This window comes from Megascapheus bottae, chromosome 4 (assembly GCF_031878675.1).
Source record: "Megascapheus bottae isolate mThoBot1 chromosome 4, mThoBot2.hap1, whole genome shotgun sequence".
NCBI classification, from domain to species: Eukaryota; Metazoa; Chordata; class Mammalia; order Rodentia; family Geomyidae; genus Megascapheus; species Megascapheus bottae.
Genome location: NC_143512.1, coordinates 6,031,980 through 6,045,394, shown reverse-complemented (window position 1 = coordinate 6,045,394; position 13,415 = coordinate 6,031,980). Strand labels below are relative to the sequence as shown.

The following is a 13,415-nucleotide window of genomic DNA, read 5'->3' as shown; positions in this document are numbered from 1 at the left end:
TCAGAGTTTTCAGGTTTCCTGATCAATTATTCTTCCTGTTATCTGTCACGGCATGTGGAGATTGGAGCATACAAACTGTCTTGGAATCTTAATAGCCTGCCTCGCATGAGTCACAACAATTAAAGTAAGTTTGATGAACTGATTTATATATGCACAGACCATGTGCTATATTTACATAAAAAATTAAAGTAGCAAATGACTTGTAAAAGTGGCAATTTAAATGGAAGGTAGAAGTGAGTTCTTTTACTTTTAGAGATAATAGTTAATTGGTCTACGTTTTATTCCTAGATGATCTTGGTTTCCTATCATTTCTTGCTGGTTTCTTAGAACATTCAAAGATCAGTGCTTAATAATATGTTCTTACAACATGTGGCTGCAGAAAATCCTTTCTTTGCTGTAGGCTGTGTCCTCAGATCCACAGACTTGGTCATACTGTCTTGTAAATACGTTCAAGTGGGTTCATAAACAAAGTAATCCACCCCTAAACATAGAGAAGCAACAAAGGATTTGTTAGATTATCTTATTTTATTATACTATTTCACATTCATGCAGATACTGGGGCTTGATATCTAAACCTTGAGCTCTTATTTGACTTTTCATGTACACCTTTACTTCTAGGAAATTATTGGTTGATTGAGATAAGATTCTTATAAACATTCTACTTGGGCTGGGTTTGACACAGTACTTTAACCCTAGTACTCTTGAGTAGCTAGGGTTATGGGTATGAGCTACCAGTACAAAGTTTACCAGGTGATTTTAAATTAAGTCTTATGTATATGTAAAGTATTATCACTTCTCATACATATTAGACATAAAAGTAGAGCATATTAAATCACAAGGCTTAAAAATAATTGAGTTAGGGCTAGGAGTGTGACCTAGTGGTAGAGTACTTGCCTAGCAAGCAGGAAACACTAGGTTTGTTTCCTCAGTACCACATACACAGAAAAAGCCAATCGTAGGTAGAGGGCTAGTCTTTAACAAAAAGCAAAAGTAACAATTGAATTACCTGCAGCCAAAAATAGTTATTTTAGTCATACAAATGGATGAAGGTAATTATTTTTTATTTGTGCAAATACTGACTTGAACTTAGGTCATCACACTTTTACTTTACTTAGCTTTTACACACAAGGCTGCTGTTCTACTATTTAAGCTACTCCTCAATTCTTGTTGTTTTTCTTCACAATTATAGACTCTCACAAAATTTCCTGCCTGGGTTGGCCTCAAACTATGATTCTCAGATCTCAGCCTCCTCAGTTACATAAACCATCACCACTCAGCAAGATGAGGGCAATTTGATAATTGAGATATGCTACTTCCTTTTCTCTTCATGCAAACCAGGAATGTGGGCTGGTGGTAGAGTGTTTGCCTAGCATGCAGAAAGACCTAGGTTCAATTCCTTGGTTCCACATACACAGAAAAAGCCAGAACTGGTGCCATATCTCATGTGTAGAGCACTAGTCTTGAGAAAGCTCAAATCCTGAGTTGAAGCCCCTGGACTAGAATAACAAACTTTCTCTACATGCTAAGAGCAAATCTTCTTCATTGTTTTTGTAACATTATAAATCTTAAGACTTTGTTCTCTTTGTCTCCTACCACTTCTATATTCCCACATGCATGCCTTCGCATATACATTGAAACCATATACAAATATAGATATAGATCTTAATTCAGTGTAATCCCATGAGTAATATGTAAAAAAAAGCATTATTGTGTATACTTTCTCAATATGACATTAGACTTCTAGGTGAAGTTTCTTCAGTTCCTGAGAAATACAGCTCTTTGTCTTCACTGTTATATAATAACCCAGTATATGAACATATGAGAAAAGCACATAATATACTCTTCATAATTTATTCTAAATTATTTTATTCTAAATCTTCTTGCTATGCTCAAATAATAATGCTAATCACTTTCTAAACTATTTTACGTATTTTTAGTTAGTTATGAACAATAATGGGATTTTCAATAATGCAATATCTTTCCTATGTATATAATGTTAAAGATTTTATAGAGGACTACTTCAATTTCTTGATGTTTTTACAAGAATAATACAAAGATGATTTTTGTTTAGTTTTGTGTTTTACTTTTCTCTTGACTGAATTCTACTGCATATTTTATTAGGTGACATTTGTAATAAAAATTTACATTATAAGAAAGTAAAATTTGCATGTTTCAATATGCAAATCATCTCTAGTAACTTACCATTTCAGGAGGATATGCTACAGGAATATACAAAATTTCTGCACACAGTACAACACATGAAACGAAAAAAATGAGGAAAATAATATAGCCTGTATGAGAAGTACCCACATTTTCAAGTAGAAAAAGTCTCTATGAACTATTTTGCATACTTTCTAGCCTGCAAGTTTATAATCATGGTACTTTCTTTCTCACCTTACTGCTTTGGTCAGTACTCTTATCAATGGAGACACTCCTGCAGCCTTGCCTTTTGCTAGTTTGTTAGAGATGAAGTCTCTCAAATTTTCTCACTTCAAATCATGCATGATCCTTTGAATCAGTCTCCTGAATAGCTAGGATTATAGCTGTGGACCACCAGCACCCAGCCAGTGAGTTTATTCTTAAATTAGAGCTATCAGGAACTTGAAGAAAAAAATAGCTTGTCAGTGGGAGAGTCAGTGAGCTCTCTCCTTACACAAGCTCTTGATGGAGGGAACCAGGAGCTAGCAAGCAACAACCAACCCACATTGGAGGAATTCTAACATGGCAAGACAATTTTACTTCCTATACCTTTCTGCATAATGGATTTTGACTTCTAAAATGAAACCAAAATAAATACCAATATTCTAGGCTAAACAAAAAATGTATTGTACACTACCTATTCCTTTTCCATTTACTTTTTGAAGAGTCAGGTCTTAATGGTGGCCACACTGAACTCATCATCTCAAGCAAACCTCCTGCCCCTGTCTTCTGAGTAGAAATTACAGAAAAAGTTGGAAGTGGATCTGGGTTTCCTGGTGTAGAAAAGCAGCCTTGAGCAATGGGCCCAGAATTCTATCCCAGGACTGACTGAAAAAATAGACATTCTACAGGGTTCTGTGGCTCCAGTCTGTAACCCCAGGTACATGGAGATGTAAATTAGTACACAGTGGGTTGAAATCTCACCCACAATGGTGGGAGGCGGGGGGCAATTCATGAGATTCATTCCAGCCATGGTGACATGCACCTGGTGACCTCTTCCTCAAACTGCAAATAAAATCACATATGAAAAGCACTCAATGAAAGTCCTCATTGCACATGACAGAAAATCTGTATGCTCTCCAAACCTTGTCTTAGCCACTACCTGACTTACAAAAAATATTTACCTTTGAGTTCTGTTTCTCCTAAGGAATCTAGTTTGGCAAGGTCCGATCTGCAGAACCTTTAGTTTAGGATTCTCTTCCAGTTTTTCCTATCTCTCCTACCTGGATTGGAGAAGAGCAGACAAAGAGCAAAAGCTCTGGATACAGTGTCCTTTTTTGCCTGTCTCTCCTCAGCTGCTTCTATCAAACTAGGGAACCTCCTTCATTAATCTGTGGGTGACAAGCTTGATGGGTGTAAGATTGATAGAGATGTGACATCATTGCGTGGTATTATGTGGTCTCTGTGTATGATTTGGGGTACCACACTTCTTTCACTACAGGAGGCATGGAACAACTGAATGCTGACACAATAGCTACAGTGACTTTAATTCCTGAGATGGTTGCAGACATTACTGTACCACTTACAAGAACTCCAGTGCTGTACATTGATTCCTGGTACTTTCCATGCAGGTCTTTATACACAATGTGCAGACCACAGCTCAATCTTAGAGAATGACAACAGTAAAGTCCTGTGACATCAACCAGCTTGTGAGTTTATTTTCAGATGTGGTATTAAATGTGATTTCATTGTTTGAACAGTTTAACATACACTAGTAAATGAAATGTAGCTTTGAACTGCCAAATGTGTTACTCCCTATTTGACAACATAACCTACCAGAAAATGTACACTTCCATTGGCAAAACAGCAATGTCCTTGAAGTCTTCTGCCTTGAGCTCTCTCTCATTCAGTCTCTCTTTGCCTTTCCCTCTTGTCTCCCTGTCTTTTTCAGTGCCAAAACCTCTGTCTCCCTTTCTTTCCCATGTTTATTTGTCTTCATCTCTCCTTTTCTCTTTTTTCTCTGTCTCTGTCCCTGTAGCTGTCTCTTAAGTTCTCTGTCTCACTTCACTCTCCCTCTCTCTCCCTCTCTCATTCTCTTTTTCTCTCTCTTCCTCTGTTGATCTCTCTCCCTCCTCCCCCCACCCACCATAGGAAACCATCCATAAATCAGACCTGAGATTAATTATTAGTGTCAATTCATTGTATTGGGCATTTCAATTTCACTCAGAAACTGGTATGTTTAATTTAACCCCCTTTGTACAACTTCTTAAAGATGATTAAATATGATGTATTCATATTTCCATTCAGTTTGACTTCATCAGACTTTTCCCTGTCACTCTTCATTTTGCTCTTTCACTGCTTCCCAAAACACTTTCAACAAGCTTTGTTTCCTATTTTGATATATTCAGTCTCCTTCCTCTCTTCATTTAGTCTCTTTCTAGTAGAACTCATACTCTCACAGGACCTGTTCACATGGATGTCATTCACACATTGAGTGTTTGCAGAGAGGCTTCATTATTGTATTTCACAATACACTGAATTTCAATCCGATTGGATTAGTCTCACTCTCATAATCTCATCTCCTTCCCCCCAGGGATGAAAGAGCCATGGATGTGAAGTATTTATTCATACATTTTTGGCAATTTCTACTCTCTTTAGGAATTTTCTACTCTGTTAATTTGCTCTTTTAGTAATTGAGTTGTAGATTCTTTGGGAGTTTACTTTTTGACCTTCTTGCATATTCTGGTTCCTCATACAAAGTCAGAAGTATTGCTGACAAAAATATATTTGTATTCTATAAACTTTCTCTTCAGTCCTATGACTATAATTTTGCTAGACACAAGCTTAAAATGAAAAATTTGATATTAGTTTGGGCTGCGTCAAAGATGACTCTATGCAATGAAAAAGCTTCCTTCCTTTCCCAACTTACAGAATTGTTTTTAAGCATAGATATTTTTCTATGTTAATTGAAGCCAATATGTGATATTTTTCTCTTCCATAAATACAGTGAATTATGTAGCTTTGAATCTTTTTGGAATTTTTGAAGACTAGAAATTTCTAGGAGAGTTTTGAAAAAGATAACCAAATCAAGAGCTCATTTCAAGGTACATAAGCCATATAATGAATTATTCTTGTCCTTAAGGTACTATGTTATCTCTCATCTCTTTTGCTGTCCCTTGGTTATCTCATGTTGTTACAGTATCTCACTTTGTTACCTGATATATCAGATATATTTGTATTTCATTATTTGAAATTGGATAGGGAAGGGGGGAAAACAAGATGAGAGAGGAAGGAAATGGGGACCAAGACATGAGAAAGGGTATCAATGTATGTGAATTAATGCACCTTCTATCTGGTGAATATAATGTAACCCTTCTATTAATTACTATAAAAATATATGAAAAAAATAAAAATCCACTATGATCAAGATGATATATTAACATGAATTGATAGGTGCAAAGTATTAGACTAGAATTATGAGTCCAGAAGTAAATCTTCATGTTATTGGCAACTAACTGTGTTTCGTTTTTGTTTGTTTGTTTGTTTGGGGTGTTTTTTCTTGTTTTTTTGTTTTGTTTTGTTTTGTTCTGTTTTGGTCTGTTGTGGGGATTAAACTCTGAGCCTGGGCTCTGTCTCTGAGCTTTTTGGCTCAAGGCTATTGTTTTACCACCTTGAGCCACACTGCTACTTCTGGTTTTCTGGTTGTTAACTGGAGATAAGAGTCTTCAGATTTTTGTACCCAGGCTGGCTTTTAACTGTGATCCTCAGATCTCAACCTCCTGAGTATCTAGGATTACAGGCAGGAGCCACCAGGGCCTGGATCTAATTGTTTTGGGTTTTTTTTTCTGTTCTTGTTTTCAAAACTGTCTCACTAGTCTTACTTCAAATTTGTGATTCGTCTGCCTCAGTCTCCACTTATTGACATTTGACAAAGATGTACAGAGTACTCAGATGGATGATTGTATTTCTTAGCAACAAATGGTGTCCCTAAAATGTGATATTCACATGCAAAATCATGACAACCCCTTGATGCCATGTATTAAGGTGAACTTACACTAAATGGTAGACTTAATGAAAAATCTAAAATAAAAAGACCTTTAGAAAAAAAAACACAGAGGACTAAGTCTTCCTAATTAGAGTTAGATAATTTTATTTCTATAATACAAATAACATAAAAAGTATCAATTGGATTACACCAAAATTAAAGATTTTGTGCTTTATGGTATATCACCAAGGAAGTAAAAACACAGCTGCAGAATGGTAGAAAATGAGTAAGCCATGCATCTAATGATAAACTTCTTTCCGATATAGAGTAGAACTCGCAAAAGCCAGCAATACAGAAAACAATGGTCCTTTCCAGCTTGATAAAACAATAAATAAATATATAGATAAGTCACAATTTTAAATAGATAAAATGAAATGGTGTGTGGCAGTACATTCCTGTAGTGTTGGCATTCAAAACACTTTGAAAGAATCTCACAAGTTTGAGGCCACTGTTGGCACAATGTGGGTTCTTGTCTCAAAAATTTAAAGCAACAATAAACAAAAGGGTAAAATTTAAAGCAAAAGCAAACAAGAAAATGGACAGAACAAGATCATCATAATATAGAGAGTGGTAGCAGAGAAAGAAAAGTATACATTCTGTGTGCAACAAAATGTACATCATGTGGAGTCTTCTTTCTTAATAGATTAATATGTATCTATGACATACAAATCCTCAGCCTAATTTTAATTATATTCTAAAATCTAAGTGCCAGTGATTGTATATAGAGATTCCCTTCTTGAATACTTGTTTGTTAAATACATCATTTAAAATTTGATATAAAAATCAATATTAATAAATTCTTTAATAAAAATTACAAATTAAAAAAATTCCTTACGGGAAAAATGTACATCGCTAGTCACTTAAAATTGCTTATTGTATTATAGTTTTCTTGTACATAAACTCCACAAAGACTATACTAGTGAAAGATACATTCAGGAAAAAAGATGTGTAAATACAACTTACTACAGCAACATAATTATGTAAGAACTTTAATACTTCAATTTAGCAATTCAATCCCAGCATGACAGCACACACACACACACACACACACACACACACACACACACACACACACACACAGAAGGATTCCATAGATCAATAAAAACCCACCTCACAAACACACAGGTTATTCCACCAATGTCAGCTGCATGTACATTCTGGTCAAGCTCATTGGAAATAGTCTTCAGAACAGATCACATGGGGGATCAGAAAGTAAAGTATAAGCAAAGATGATTACAGATCCCTAACAGTCTGCATAGAGATCCTAAAGAGCTATGTGAATAGGAAATGAGGAGATGATTCCTGGCTGTAATCTCAGCAACTCAGAAGGCACAGGCAGAAATTTGAACAGGTTGAGGTCAGGCTATGCAAAAGTAGGAAGAATATACCTCAATATTGAATTTTAATACAGAAATGGAAGGAAAAAGGATGCACAAATGCAGCATGATGCATACTAGACATTATGTTGAAAATTAGTTTTATAAACTTGGTGGAATAGAGGAGAAAACTGGGAGTGTGCAAAGGAAGCCAAGAGACTGTGCAAAAAATAAATGGATTCATTAAATGAGGTAACTGTAACTCCTCAGTATATCACAACATATTACTCATAAACATTTTTTAAAAAGCAAAATTTAAACTTAAGGGGTTGATCAGTCATGTTGAAAGGGATTTTTGACACATTAATTCAACAAGGACCCAAATCATTCATTTATTTATTTATTTATTTATTTACTTACTTACTTACTTATTTTTGTGGGTCATGGGGCTTGAGCTCAGCCTAGGCACTGTCCCTGAGCTTTTCAGTTCAAGGCTACCACTTCCCATTTTCTGAAGGTTAAATGGAGATAAGAGTCTCAGGTTCTTTTGTGCCCAAGCTGGCTTTGAACCTTGATCCTCAGATCTCAGCCTCCTGACTAGCTAGGATTACAGGTGTGAGCCACCTCACCTGGATTGGACCTAAATTCTTAATAATTTAAAAATCATTGGACAAATATGAATGTTAGGGGTGGATCATCTCCCTAATCAAGATTATTGATTGTTTGGTAATGAATTTAGAAGACTCACAAGCACATCAACCAAATTAATCCCCTAGCTCATGTTTAAGTATTGAATACAATCACAAAGTAGATCAGATCTTTAAAACCTTGTGTGGTTTAACTCAGTCTCTGCAGCCATTGAACAGCAATTCTTCATGACCCACTAATCTCATTTTGTGGCCGCTACCATTTTATTCCTCTTCCTATGAGGTTGAACTTCTCTAGAATCATATAATTGAAATTAGGGAAGATGAAGTATATATCTCTTCTCTTAATCCTCTCCCTACTGCCTTTCTTCCTTTATCGGCATGTGTACATGCACAGGAATTGAACTCGGAAACTCATAGTCACTCAGCTTTCTTGACTGGTTTTTACCACTTAAGCCATGCCTCTAATCCTGCTTTCCCCTATTTAATAAGAGATAGAGTCTAGAATGGTTTTTTTGCCTAAGTTGGTACAAACTGTGTTCTTCCAAGTCTCCGCTTACCGAGTAACTACAATTAAAGTGAGAGAGCCACCAGCTCACTTTTTCCTTTTGCTTATTGTTGCTTTAAGTTTTTGAGACAAGAACCCACATTGTGCCAACAGTGGCCTCAAACTTGTGAGATTCTTTGAAAGCTTTCTGGACAATAGAACTATAGGAATGTACTGCCACACACAGTTTTGTTTTATCTATTTTAAAAATCAAGTTTTTGTTCTATGACTGGCTTATTTCCTTTATCATAATGTTCTCATTCAGAATGCTCTCTATTGTTACATAGGACAGTTTCCTCCTTTTGTAGACTAAAGATCCCCTATGCCACATCTTGTAAGCATTGATACTGATATATGGTGAATTTTTTTTAAATGTATACCAATAAATACAGTAAGGTTACTACCACATCCCTGTTGGTTCACACCTGTAATCCTAGCTACTCAGGAGCCTGAGAATCATGGTTCGAAGCCAGCCTTAGCAGAAAGTCAGTGAGACATTCATTTCCAATAAACTGCTCAGGAAAAGTCAGGAGTGGTACTGTGGCACAAGTGGTAGAGAATTAGCTTTGAGCAAAAGAAGCTCATGAACAGCATACAGGCATTGAATTCAAGCCCTAGACCTGGCACACAAAACAAAAAAAAAATAAGAAAATGGTGAAGTTGAAGAAAATATGTACATCTTTATTCACTCCTCTGTTGGTAGGCATTTTGGCTGATTCTTCAATTGACTATTGTGACTTGCGCTGCAATAAACGTGAATACACAGGTATTTTTCTTGTAAATGGATTGATTTTCCTTCAGAAATATGCCTAATGGCAGTGAGGCAGGAGTGGAGGTGGGTCTATTTTGATATTTTAAGGAACCTCCCTCCTGACTTCTAGACTGGTTGTCAGGAGCAGTGTAACAGGGTTCCTTCCTCTGTCACAGCCTCATCAGTATTTGTTGTTTCCTTGATGATTTCTATTCAAACTGAGATGAGATGGAGTCTTAGAATCATTTTCACAGGCATTCTCTTCAAGGAAAATGATGTTGAAGATTTCTTCATGAATGTATGTCTTCTAAGAACTGTCCTTGCCTGTCTATTGAATGGATTATTTATTCCTTTTCCTTTCAGTTTTTTTGATCACTGTCTACATTATATTACTAAACTCAATATCTGTCTAGTGAATAGTGAACAAAGATTTTTCCCCCATTGCATTGATTATTGGTCATGGTTTCCTTTGCTCGGCAGAAACACTTCAATATATGCACATCTGAAATGCTATGATAAAACCATTGTTTGATTCATACACACTTGGGCAAAGGAGAACATAAATGAGGGGAAAATAAAGCAAGATCACATGGGGATAGACACAACAGGAGAGGGAATGTTCTCACAAAAGCTATAAATGAGGAGGTTGAAGAAGTTCATATGCATGAATAAACTTAGAATAATGAAATCCATGGAACTAGTTCTATAAATGGGGAGTTGATAAAGGAGCATAATAAAGGGAGTAAGGTTGGTCAGTAACCATTGAACCAGTGTAGAAGGATCAGCTTGACCTCTTCTTACAATGAATGTTCTGAGAAGAAGGAGGAGGAGGAGGAGGAGGAGGAGGAGGAGGAGGAGGAGGAGGAGGAGAATAATTCCTCTGGAAATTTGTCAAATAATATGCCAGTGCAATGAAAAAGGTATGACTTGGTTAAAAGTAATGGAACTCAGTCACAATTCTAAAACAAGTGGATTTTGATCCACAGGCTGTGTCCTCACTGCCTGCTCAGATCTGACCCAGCTGAGGAACCTGCTCATCCTCAAGAAAGGAGAGAACTAGACACAACAGTCATGACCCCTAAGAAAGAGATGGCATTGGGAAACACAGTAGAAATAGTGTATGAACTGAATCAAGTGACAAGGGCAGGAATGCTGAAAGAATTTCAGACCACCACATGAAAAAAATCAGAAAGGTGTTCTGGTGGAACTTGGAAAACTGTTCTAGAGTCTGAAGAAGGTCTGACTTGTTAAGCTGTCTTAAAATGTCTAGGAGTGATTGGAGGATAGTGTCTAGTTGGAATGTTCCTATTGGAATGAGATGTGTCCCAAACACACTTTTTGTAGCCTGGGATTCACAGGTTTGATTTTTCATGGCATTTTGGAGATGTACTTTTCAGTCTCAAGAGTCATGAGTCCCTGCCATAGGAAATCATATAAAATAAATTCTCCAAAATCAATCACTTCTACCAGAACATTCACCTCATTGCATTGTATTGAGAACAGGAGTGCAATTCTCCTTTGACACACGTGAACTGTATGAGAAAGTTGGAGTGATTGCCACGTATCAAATTAGAGATACTTTTTCCATGTGTCAATTGGGCAGGGGGTGATGCTTGACTTCTCCTATATTTATTTATGCAAGGATTACTCCATGTAAAATCACATTCTTACTTCGGTTTCCTGCAGAAACTATGCAGACATAAGGAGTGACTGAAGCAGTGGTGTCTCTCCAGAGGCCTGCCCAACTACTTGCCCCAAAGAGGTAATGCTTTAAGAACAGCAGCTCTGAGACTGTGGCTCTCTTCCATACTGCTTTTCAACTGTAACCTATCAACTAAGACTTTTTCACTGGTCGGTGAGAAAAGATATAAAACAGGTATTCTGTGTGCTCTCTGGAGGCTGTGAAGTCCTAAAAGACACCTACCACATACATAACAGTGGACCATCCCACGTCAAGAGGCAAGGGACAATTTGATCCCACTTACCTTTCTAGGTACAAATGTGTTAGGAGGAGAGAGACGAAATGAAAGTAGCCACAGGTTCCAAAAATACAGAACACCAATAAAGCTTTCAAACAAGCGAATGTTCTGAAAAAAGAGAGACTCATTTAAGAAAAGGGAAAAAGTGGAGTTTGGGGAAAATAGATAAGAAATTAACTTCATAGATAATAAAATTATAATATTAAAAATAATAAAATACACTTTCAGTACCAAGAAAGAGAATTTAAAAAATAATTTAAGTTCCAAGCTCTCTCTCTGAGAGTCGGGCACTTTAGAAGAAAAGGTGTCAGTTTTTGTATACTTTTAATAAATGCTTATGCATTGTTTACTTATCATTGAACATGTTTAAACATTTCTTTAGGTATAGTAATCAAAAGTATTCATTTTTCTGAACTAACTCTCCATTTACCAAACATTAAGCACTCACTTAAGCATCACATACACAAAACTGGAAGGATACAGTGAAGATTACATGGCTTATGTACAATGCTGCACCATAAATTCATGAAACATTCAATATTTTAAGCCAATGCTCAGCAAAAACCCAGTGGGCAGATTCTTGAAAGTGGTGCTGTGGAGTCAGGAGAGAGGTGTGATGAAGACAGTGGAGAGGCAGTGGAAAGATGAATGGGGTGGGGGGGAGGGAAATGGAGACAAAGACATGTGAAAGGGTATCAATGTGTGTGAATCAATGCACCTTCTATCTGGCAAATATCATGTAACCCTTCAATTAATTACAATAAAAAAATTTTAAAAAAAGGAAAGATGAATTGTTTAGTCACTTTATTGAGTGAAATATTGATGATTATCAGCTATGATAGGTTTAATTTTGTCTAAAAGAAATTTAAAATTATTTCTCAGACTGTCATCAAATCATTGAGGATAAACAAAAATCCCTGCACAATCACAACCTTTCAGGTTGGAAAGATTCTACAACATTCAAATTCCATTTTATGTCACAGAGTTGGTGACACTCCTTGTCTAGGAATTGAAGATGTTGAGTTGAGAATATTCCAGTTGATGGCAGGGTTCAGGATGAAATACAATTACAATAAAAGCCATAAGAATGCAGCTCATGCAAAATGCAGCAGTGATCATAGTGAGTCACTTCTAAATCTTTCTGGATATATCTATAAAGCAAAGGCATAACTACTAAAGTAGAAAGACAGCCAACCAACTGTGAAAAGATATTTACCAATGATACATCAGATCAGACAAATGGTTAATATCCAGTATCTACAGGAACTCAAGAAACTAATCCCTGCCCCCCCCCACCCCGGAAACCCAACAAACCAATCACTAAATAGGCAAGGGAACTAAAGAGAGACTTATCAAAAAAAAAGAGGTTAAAATGGCAAAAAAAAAATATGAGAAAATGCTCATCATCATGGTCATAAAGGAAATGTAAATAAAAACAATCCTAAGATACCACCTTACCCCAACAAGAATGGCCAACATTCTGAACTCAGACAATAACAAATGCTGGTGGGGTTATAGAGAAAGAGGAACCCGACTGCCCTGCTGGTGGTAATGTAAACTAGTTCAGCCACTCTGAAAGGCAGTTTGAAGTTTTTTAAAGAACTGAAAATGAGAAGGACATCGCCCCATATGTAAGGAAATGGAAAGACTTAGAAAAAAAATGTTAAGTGAAGAAAGCAAGACTCAAAGGAACATAGGCTCAATGGTTTCCCTCATTTGTCATAATCAATAGAAACCTTGGGCTCTCCTAGCAGAGATTTAAAATAGAACAAAACCTAGATGCCTAAGGCCATATAGGATGGCACTAAATGAAAGGACCACCAAGATATAAAAGCAAAAGCCATATAATGAGTGATTGTTGTTCTTAATGTACAGTTATCTCTCGTTTGTTGTCCCTTGGTTATCTCATATTGTTACAGTATTTTACCTTGTTATCTGATATATTGTATATATGTTTATTTGATTATTTTAAATAGGATAGGGAAGAAGGG

The 13,415-nt window shown here is 36.3% G+C and overlaps 1 non-coding gene across 1 annotated transcript; it reads left to right on the top strand.

The window, feature by feature from the left end:
* Positions 1–11,864: 11,864 nt before the first annotated feature.
* On the top strand, positions 11,865–11,969 carry LOC150063913 (U6 spliceosomal RNA). Its single transcript, XR_016535298.1, has one exon. It is a non-coding gene; the product is annotated as a U6 spliceosomal RNA (small nuclear RNA).
* Positions 11,970–13,415: the final 1,446 nt, after the last annotated feature.